The sequence below is a fragment of the Elephantulus edwardii genome, unplaced genomic scaffold (genome assembly GCF_000299155.1).
Source record: "Elephantulus edwardii isolate Elephantulus edwardi_28Jun2011 unplaced genomic scaffold, EleEdw1.0 scaffold00179, whole genome shotgun sequence".
NCBI classification, from domain to species: Eukaryota; Metazoa; Chordata; class Mammalia; order Macroscelidea; family Macroscelididae; genus Elephantulus; species Elephantulus edwardii.
The window spans coordinates 1,358,244-1,368,154 of NW_006399929.1; the positions used below are offsets into that span (position 1 = coordinate 1,358,244).

At 37.9% G+C, this 9,911-nt stretch overlaps 1 pseudogene; it reads left to right on the forward strand.

The window, feature by feature from the left end:
* The first annotated feature begins 8,837 nt into the window (after nt 1-8,837).
* LOC102859353 lies at nt 8,838-9,655 on the forward strand (annotated as a pseudogene).
* Nucleotides 9,656-9,911: the final 256 nt, after the last annotated feature.

Below are 9,911 nucleotides of genomic sequence, written 5' to 3' on the forward strand. Positions count from 1 at the left end.
TTTAGTGACTGGCGTAATCGGGGTACGTCCGTCAGAGACAATGAGAGTGCAGGGTTTAGGGCTGTGGTACATAGGGTCACTATGAGTCGCAGGCAACTCGATGGCACATAACAACAACAACATTGCATTTACAACATAGGCAATCCTTGAAAACAGTATTTTTTAAATAAAAATGAAATCTTTATTACTGTTCATAAAAGTACCATGCAAACAAAAAATAAACTAACAAGGGAAAAGGAATAACTTGCCTTTTAACAAATATAGGCTGCCTAACAGAAATTGGAGCTCCTCCTACATGTATGCCTTTAAATGGGACTTTCTCCCTAGGCCTAAACATCTGGTAATCATTCTATTTTTCTATTCTCTATACAAACTTATCCAATCAATAGCATCATAAATAACTGTAAAGGATGATGTTCAAATAATATAGGTTCTGGCTATTCTTGGAGAATTTTCCAAATTTTTTAAAAAATATTAAAACTTGATCTGAATAGGATTAAGAACTTCTGAGGCCATCTCAATGTAACATGTTGTTACACTTCTCTGACCAGCAGTAAAGTGCTGGGGGACGGAATGAACTACTCAAGACCTTAGCTTGTCAAGAGCTAAGGAGAGAAGAACTCATGGCTGATTGTCCTCCAACATGTACATCCTCATAGCTTTATTGAAAGTTTTCCAATACATAAGAAAATGAAAATGTTAACAAGAATCATGAGATTTACACCAGACATCTTGTTTGTTACAATGACTTTTCCCTTTTTTTAAGACTACATTCTTATCAGTAATTTTCTCTTTCTGAAACATTTTACATACATACATACATACCTACTTATAAGGCATAAAGTTCTGACCTTACAGGAACATGTTGATATTTACTAACTAATTTATACCTTTGTTCTGTTGACCAATTTAATACTTAGGAATGCCTTCCTTGTTTTTTTCATGAAGTGTATTTCTCTTTAACAGAGTTATCTCTGATTACATTATCTCAGTTCAAGCTATGCCTTACTTAGCTTAATCCCTACCTTCCCCCCTTTCATTTTTACAGGTAGGGACAACAGTGGCATGAAAAATGGTATCATTTTTAACCTGGATCCCTTCTGTGTGATTTTCTAGAGGTTTTCTTAGAGGGACCTAGACTCCTCCAGTTCACACAGTGTTGTAATGTATAGAGGAGCTTTGGATCTTACCAAATGACAGGCTTAAATAAAGATGGGAAAATAATTGTTGTTGTTATGTGCCATCGAGTGCTTGCGACTCATAGCAACCCTATGTACAACAGCCCTAAACCCTGATCTATCCTGTGCCAATCGCACGGCCTCTGACATACCCATCCCGATTACCCTAGTCACTGAATCAATCTAACTCATAGAGGGTCTTCTTCTCCTGTGCTGTCCCTCCACCTTCCCAAGCATGATGCCCCTCTCCAAGGACGTGTCCCTCCTTACAACATGTCCAAAGTATGTCAGACAAAGCCCCAAAATCCTTGCCTCCAAGGAGCAGCCTGGTTTAACCCTCTCCAGGATGAATCTGTTTTTCTTGGCTGTCCCTGGTACATTCAATACTCTTTTCCAGCACCACAGCTCAAAGGCATCAATTCTCCTTCTATCCTTCCTAGTCATTGTCCAATATTCATCAGCTTGTACTGGTGGAAATAAAGAAAAAATCATAAGAAATAACTCAATACTAGTAGAACTTTCAGTGATGATTGATGAGCGATTCTCAGGATTAGGAAGGGCGTTACCTCTTTTCAAGAGTTAGTTAGCTAAAATACCAAGCTTTTTTAACTGGCCCCACATGGCAGCTTCTGCCAAATCAGTACACCTGGTTCTTGGAATGGTGAAAGGAGTCATTCACGGAAACCAAATTCTAGAAGGCTCTCGGTCTCATCTAGATGAAGACATTGAAGCTTGTACTTGATGAGATCCTTCCTGCTCATGGTGAATCTGAGTCTTTTGGGTTGGCAGTCATACGAGTCCTGCAGAGGTAAGAACACAAACAAGCCCTCGACCCTAAGTCAGTAGGGATCTTCTCATTGAGATCTATCAGACAATGATTTTATTAAAATTCTTTTTTGCGTTAATTACCCATAGGTTGGTTGCTATAATTTATCTGAACATGTGTTTTTCCTTTTTAGTAGGATTAAAAAAAATGAGGTTAAAATACTTTGTTTAACCTATCTTTAGGAGAGAATATCCCATCCTCTCCCCCTTTTTGTTTTATAATATAATTTTTAAAATTTTGATGCTGGCGTCCTACAATTGCTTGTTCGCTGAGATTAAAAGGAATTCCAGTAAAGTGATATGTTCTATGTAGGGCAGAACTTTTTGAATTTAGATGAAGTATATATAGCAAGATTCATTATTTGTTTTTTTTTTTTTAATTTAGGTTGTTTATTTTTCATTTCAATGAACATCTACAGAGATTTTGGGATTCCATTCATTCATTGTTGCACCCTTCTCCCCGTACAAACCCCTCCCCCCTCCCCCCCATTTGCTCCTCTCCTTGAAAAGCAAAAGAAAAACTCCCTCATTGGTACACAATCCCCCCCCATCCCCCCCCCTCCCCCAATATAATCCACTTTGCAACCATCATTTGTTTTAAGTTGCTGTGGGCATTCCATGTGTGTAAAGGCATCTACAACTTCCCAGTAAAATACTAAACATAGCATTGTGAATACTCATTTGACTACTATATTGGTGAAGATTAAACTGTGATAATGCCTAGTGCTGGTGAGAGTGTAAAGTTACAGACTCTTTCCCACATAGGTACTAGAAATACAAATGTTTACAACTTTTCTAAAGAAAAGCTTTATGATCATTATAAGTATTTTAAATGTGCATAGCTTTTGATCTAGAAATTCTACTCCTAGAAACTTATTCTAGAGAAATAATTGTTATGGTTACCACAAAAGGATTTTGACTGCATATTTGAATAATTTCAGACTACAAAAGTTGTTAGAAATCCTCTATTTTTCTTTGACTTTAGTGGTTAGAGTATATATTTGAATATAGTTGTATTGACCGGTCTTTCTTGTATAGATAGTCTCTTGTCACTCACAGTATTGTATTTCAGGATGATGTTGTCATTGAGTCAGAACCAACTCATAGCTGACACTCCAGTGGGTTTTCAGAAGCTGTAAATTACATGAGAAGAGATTTCCTACCTTTCTCCCAAATTACAGCTGGCGGATTTCAACCTTCAGCCTTAGGATTGGCATCCAACTCCTTACCCACTACGCTAACAGTTGCCTTCAGGACAGATCTGAAAGTGTTCTTTTTGACCATTAACGTAACACCATTCCTCTTCAATTTGTCATTCTTAGCATTATAGATCATGTGATTAAAAATTGTTGATATGAGTCCATCTCAGCTCACTAGTGCCTAAAAAGGAAATACTTATGTGCTCCATTTAATTTTTGATGACTTTCAATTTTACTAGATTTACATTTTATACATTCTGTGTTCTATTAATGGACATTTGCAGCTGTTTTTTTTCTCATTTTTAAAGTGTCTTCTAATCTGAAGGGTTTTATCTTTTGCTACTAAATCCAACAGCTTTCCTTTATTTTTCATAGAGTTTTTGAAAGTCCCTTATTTCAGTAATGAATGGCCATCCTTGCTTTTTAGTCTTTTTCTGGGAGCTCCACTGAATCTTGTCCACCATGGGTGACTCTGCTGGTATTTGAAATACTAGTGGCATAGTTTCCAGCATCATTGCAACATGAAAGTCACCCCAGTACAGCAAACTGACAGACAAGCTTTTCCCATAATAGCCAATTATAAAACAAGCAAACATACAAATATAATAAAACAAACATGTATGCTCTGGAGAATAGAAAGCAAACTATCTAGTCTGTGATAATATATATACTAGCCCAGCAGAAACTTGGAGTTGGGGTGTGTGGTGTTGAGGAATTATTGGTTAAAATGGCTTTTCTGACTAACTCAGTTCCATAAGGACAAATACTGTATAAGACCATTATTGTAGAGCAAATAAAAGGAGAAGAAGAAGGGGTAGGGTGGGAGTAGAGGGGTGAGGAGGAATGGGGTGGAGTTAATCATAGGGTCACACAATTTGATGGGGGCATGAAAAAAAATGGGAAAAATTCTATGTGGAAAAACAATGTATACATACTTTTATATAATTTTTTTAAAGGCTTTCCTAACCATTGACTTTGACTTTGCCATGAGGATGGGAGAGAATATGTAAATAAGGTATGCTAGCCTATCTACGAGGGAATTGCCTAGTCTCACCACTAAATTGAACAGATTCAGTAGCAGATTTTGAGACTCACCACCAACAGAGAAGAAGCAGAACATCCAGAGAGTACGTCCTTTGGGGCCAAAGGTTTCTGTGCCACTCAGACCAGTGCCTACAGGAATAGCAGTCATAGCAGCCTCAGTAGAGAACCAGAGACCTGGAATAAGGCAGAGGTGACCTTGATATTGTACCCCAAGGAACCAGAGCTAAGAACTTTTGCCCAAGTTTGTTGGATGACTGGGTTGTGGTGGTGGGGAGCCATAATAGGCAGGATTAAGCTTTGTAAACCAGCCTAAAGCTGCAAGGCACATGTAAGGCCTGTGAGCACATTTTCGAAGCTGAAGCTGTTTTGAGTTATTGTATTCTTCCACTAACCCGAATTAAAGCCTTTTAATTTCCCTAATATGGTTTTATATGGGCTGCGAGTTATTGTACTGGATTTTGGACCCAGAAAGCAGTAAGATTGGTGTTAAGATGAGGAGAAAGAGGTACAGGAGCATGGGGAGACATGTCTGACCTAATGGGAATTGATTTTGTGTTGTGGAAGATGATGATGTTGGGACAGTTACTCACTGTGGAGTTTATATAGGCCAGATATGGCTGTCCCAAATGGTCCTTGCTCCTTTTACAGGGTGTCCACTTAACTGTATTCACAGGAAACATATAAACAGGCCAATATGTTGTTGTCCAAACAGAACAAAGGAATACTGCATAGCTTAAACTCAAGATAAGTGCATCAGGGTTGTATTTGTACTCTCTATATATTCAATCTGTATTCTCAGCAAATAATTAAAAAAGCTGAATTCTATGAAGAAGAATGCAGCATCAGTGCTGGAGGAAGACTCATCAACAACCTAAATCATGCAGGTGACACAACTATGCTTACTGAAAGTGAAGAGGACTTGAAATATTTCCTTCAGAAGATCAAATGCCACAGCCTTCAATATGAATTGCATTTCAACATCAAGAAAACAAAAATCCTCAACACTAGGTCAATAGCAATGTGATGATAGATGGAGAAATAGTTGAAGTTGTCAACTATTTTGTTTTACTTGATTCACAATCAACACTCATAATAGAAGCCAAGAGATCAAAAGATGTGTAGATGTGTTTCATTGGGAAAATCTGCTGTCAAGGATCTCTTCAAAGTGCCAAAGAGTAAGGAGGGCAATTTAAAGACTAAAGTGTTCCTTATCCAAGCCATTGTTGGTGTTGTTTTAGATGCCACTGATCTGAGAAATCAATTGTAAAATATAACTTCATAGAAATATTTAATTTCAAAGCAATGTGAGTGTTTAGAAAATACACTGATAGCTATTTGATGTTGTTGTTATGTGCTTTGAGTCAACCACAACTCATAGAATAACAGATCTAGACCTTACCCTATCTGGTTCTCTCTTCAAGATCGTCCACATGCCCTAGTGTAACATTCACTGTGTCAATCTATCTTAATTGAGTTTTTCTTTTGATTTTTATAAACTTGTAATTTTCTAAAGCCAATGTAACAAATAACTTATTATCAACAAAGTTATTAACAAATAGATTTAGTATCTTAAAACAAAAGAAAATTATTTTTTCACATTTGTGGAAAATAAAAGTCTGGATTCACATTGTTGGCAGCATCATGTTACCGCTGAAGAATCTAGAGGAGAATCTTTTCTTGACCCTTCCAATTTCTTGTGTCTCCCTAGTTTGAAGCAGCATAACTCCAGTTCTATGCCTTCTTTCCCCTTTCCTTCTCTGTATTTTCCTTTTTCTTATTAGCATAGCAATCATCAGTTTTAGGACTCACTCTAATTTAGTATGATTTCATCTGAGTCCTCTGCAAAAGTCACATACTAAAAGTTCCAGATGGATTTGAATTTTATAGGATACTGTTTAAACAGCTCCAGAAGGTGAATAGCATTAAGTGAAATATAAAGGCCATATAAGTAATTAATAAAAGTGTAATTTGATAGTCAGATTATCACTTTACTTTTCACATATATAATTAAGTCACAGTTCCCTGATTTTTGAAACAAGTTTATTTGCATCTAAATAAAGGTATAATGATGTAAAAAAAATTACTTTGGCTTGTTAATTGAATGAAGAGGGTTCTCTGGTACCATTGTCCATTAGGTGATTTTCTACTAAAGCCAAAGGTGGCACTCGTCACCAGCGGTTCTGCAGGGTAGATCTGTAAATCTCCACCCAAGTGATTTACAGCCTATGAAAATCCACCAGAGGGTTTGCTTTAAGTCTGTTCTAACTTGATGACAGTGAGCATTTTAGTTTTTACTTAAATGAAGCTAAACAGGTAGGGAAATTCTAGAACTTGACTAAAATAATATCCTAATGCCCTATGAGAAACTGAAATTATTTCTGTTCTGGGAAGGATTAATGGCTCATTGTCAAGATATATCTAATTTTTTGGTAGACACCACTGAACCTCGGTGACATTTTCTGGCATATCCCTTAACAGTTTCTTGGGGAAACAGGACAGGGGTTGATTTATACTTGTGAGAGATACTTCAGCTGTGGGCTGATGAAACCCTGTTCCACTTCCTTTCCATAGAATAATTTTCTATCCTCTCTGTTCTATTTTTTGTCCTAGGAGGTTGAAGACAGTAAGTTCCATTACCCAGACTTCTTTGTCCTCTGGCTTCCAACAAGGGTTTTAGAATTTTGGAAGGGATAAAAGATCGGGACATTTCTTTATTCCCTCCTTGACAGGAGTTACATCTGCCCCTACACCCTGGCTTCATTCTGCAGCTCTGAAACTACAGGTTTATTTTTTTTTTCTTTTTCAAACTACAGGTTTTTAATCTCCAGTTCCCACTGTTACCACAGGTTTTGTCAGATTCCAGGAATACAGTCTTCTACTTCATCTCGTCCATTTTAAAGTGCTCAACACCCTTTAGCTTGCTCATACATCTATAGGTAGACTCATTATTAAGTTATCTTAAAATTTGTGCTGAGTGTGTCTTTTGTTTCCTGCTGAGACACATTCTAGGAATGGACAAAGGCATACCTTTTCTTAGCAACAGAAGTAGTGGACACTTGAATAAAAAACCCAAAGCCTCTTGGTAGGTGTCATAAAATAGATTTTTTTTCTCCCCTTTCAGAGTTTTCAAAAATAAGGGAGATGTCTTCTACTCCCCACAAATATTTCATGTCTATTTAATGGATAGTTTGAGAGTACCATGAAGGGCATGTTATGCCTTCACTATGTACTCAGAGAACTGTTCGGCACAGTCCGACATAGTTATTTCAGTACTTACTAATTTTTTTTAAAATTTATATGTCATTTCTTCTGCAGTTTATTTTTTAAAAGACTGCTTTTAATCTGAGTAATCTTAAAGAAGTCAAGACATGTTGCATTGGGAAAATCTGTTGTCAAGAACCTCTCCAAAATGGTAAAGAGCAAGGATGTCATTTAAAGACTAAGGTGTACCTGATCAAAGCCATGGGATTTTCAAGTACTGGTTATGCATATGAAAGTTGAACAGTGAATAAGGATGATAGAAGAAGAATTGACGCCTTTGAATTGTGGTGTTGGGGAAGAGTGCTGAATAGCCTCTGGACTTCCAAGAGAACAAGCATTTCTTAGAGAAAGCGCAAACAGGCTGCTCATTAGATAAGGAAGGTGAATCTTTGCCTCACACAATTTAGGAAGGGTCATTCCTAGGAAAATGACATCCTGCCTGGAAAGGTGGAGGATCTTTGAAAGAGAGGAAAGCCTTTGACAAGATAGCTTAACATTGTGACTGTATTAATGTGCTCAAGTGTATCAGGATGAGGATGGCACAGGAAATGGCAAGGTTCAGATCCATTGTTCATAGAGTCACTATGAGTTGTAGCTGACTTGATACATTTAACAACAAAAAAGAATTTTTAAGATAGGAGCTCTACTAGCCTAGTCTGTAGGGAATTGTGCTGCTGGACCCCAGAGGCCACACCTCTCTGGAATTCACCATCCATTCCCAGGGAGAATGATAAGAATCTTATTTCATGAGATTTACAACTTCTGAAACACAGTGAAGGCTTAGCCAAGAGTCAGTTCCAACTTGATAGCAGCAAGAATGAGAAATCTTAAAGATGAGTGTTTGTTGATAGTAAATTCCTGCTTGTTGATTTTCAAACCTTAGAGGTGAAAATAGAAAAACGTAAAGTTTATTTCTGTAAATATTCAATTTTTCATTTGGAAAATAGAATCCAAGGTGGTACTATCGTTCAGAGTTCAAATAGTGAATATATTTTTGTTTTCAATGTATTATAAATACCAATATAATGTTGATAATTTCATTCTTATCAACATAATGCAGAAATAATGTACTGATATATTAAACTGATAGTTGAACCATTAGTGATTTTCCATTTCATAGTTTTACTCATGTCCAAGGAGAAAATATGAAGTAAAAGGCAAACTTGCTGCCTCCGGAGAAATTAATATTAAGAGAGGGGATAGTGGCACTACTGCTGGTACTGGGGCCAGAGGAGGGACGCGCTGGAGCGGGACTTCTGGGACTGAGCGAGCGACAGACGTGCCACCTGCGGATGCTTGGGGCCCAGCAAGGACTCTACCTGAGTGTAAAATGAGCCAAGGAGATTCAAACCCAGCAGCTATTCCACATGAAGCCGAAGATATTCAAGGAGATGACAGATGGATGTCTCAGCACAACAGATTTGGCCTGGACTGTAAAGACAGAGCCTGGTGTACTATTTGTGGGAGACTCCACGGTGCAGTTAATGCAACAATATAAGATACAGGGAGAACTTTTTCTCCTCTTCATGCTTCGAATTTTGGAATTGGTGGATATACAACAAGACATGTTTTGTGGAGACTAAAAAATGGTGAATTGGAGAACGTTACACCTAAGATCATTGTTGTCTGGGTAGGAACAACCAACCATGAAAATACAGCAGAAGAGGTAACTGGTGAGATTGAGGCCATTGTACAACTTATCAAAACAAGGCAGTAACGAGCCAAGATCGTTGTATTGGGTTTGTTACCTCGAGGTGAGAAGTCCAATCCCTTGAGGCAGAAGAATGCCAAGGTGAACCAGCTTCTCAAGCTGTTCCCTGCCAAAGCTTGCGAATGTCCAGCTCCTGATACAGATAAAGCTGTGTGCACTTTGACGGAGCCATCTCTTGCCACGGCGTGTTCGATTTTCTGCATCTCACAGGAGGAGGCTATGCAGAGATCTGCAAACCTCTCCACAAACTAATCATGCAGTTGTTGGAGGAGACACCTGAGGGGAAGCATAGCACCATTGCTTGCTGGGCTCTCCTCAGTGTTAACGCCATCACAGCTTCTTCAGGGCGGTTACACCACTGGCTCGGCAGATTCCTTGTCTTTCTTAATGGCACTTTGTATTGTAGAATGTTCCTGGATATTCTTTCTAGTGTTTGAGAGGGAGGAGGGATTTAAACTGATCCTGTACATAGAAGGTGTGTTTTACAAGAGAGAAAAAAAATTAGCCAAGGAAGATTGTTATTTAACTTAATTTGAAACCAGAAGGGGACTTCTAGCTGTTTGTGTGACACATTCATTGAATTTTTAGTTATGAAGCTTCTTTTTTTTTTTGGCCCGCCTTTATGTGGATTACATTGTGTATAATAATTACAAGATTCACATCCATTTGGCTTTAAAACAGGTATTGTGTGTG